Genomic DNA, 859 nt, shown 5'->3' with positions numbered 1-859 from the left:
TCCCACCATCACTTTACAATAAGAAAGGCAGTAAGCCAAGTCCTGCTGACATGAGCGGCCAGAACCGGAGCCTTCCAAGTGTGACCCGAGTATCCTCACTGCAGTGATGTCGGCCTGAAGCTCCCAGCAGCTGGAAAAAATGACTCGGAAGTGGGAGCGGGGCTGCAGGGCAAAGGCCAGGGCTGACAGATCTCCCCCCTCCGCCCACAAGGGCCCCGACCCCGGGGGTGTAGGAGAGCCACACGCAGGCAGGGGGGCAAACGCCGTTACTGAACCGAGCCACATGAACACGCACACGGGGGAGCTTTACTGGGGTAAGGGACGAGCAGCAGCAGGTCGCGGCTCCGACTCCGGCAGCTCCAAGCTCAGCAGCAGCCCCAGCCTGAGCTCCTGTAGGGAGAGACACGGAGCGAGTCAGCACCGGCAGAGGCACCGGGCTGGACCCTGGTCCTGCAGATGCCCCCTTCTCTCTCTCTGGAGATGCCTAACTTGGTTGCCCTGCCTGCTGCCTGCGCTCACTACAGAGCCCCCCGCTGCCTCCCCCGCTGCTGACACTTCCCTTCTCAGCCCGCCCGCTCCCCTGCCCCCTTCCCTCCCTCTGTCCCTAGTCTGTGGGTGTGCAGCACACGTGTTATACAGGTTTGCACTAGACGCAAAACCCATGCTGCGTGAATATCGCTATTTCCCTGTTAGGTGCAGACAGACGGAGAGTGGCATAGGATCACTGTGTTCGTTATGGCACGTGCTCTGCACACACATCCGTTACACACATTTCTGTAGGTACAAGTCAATACACAATCAATAATACTGGCACTTCACCTCCCGGTCTCAAAATGTTACTTCTTTTCCAGCAGGGATC

Source organism: Crocodylus porosus, unplaced genomic scaffold (genome assembly GCF_001723895.1).
Source record: "Crocodylus porosus isolate Cpor-Errol unplaced genomic scaffold, CroPor_comp1, whole genome shotgun sequence".
In the NCBI taxonomy this organism is placed as follows: domain Eukaryota; kingdom Metazoa; phylum Chordata; order Crocodylia; family Crocodylidae; genus Crocodylus; species Crocodylus porosus.
Note: the sequence above shows the minus strand (reverse complement) of the source record.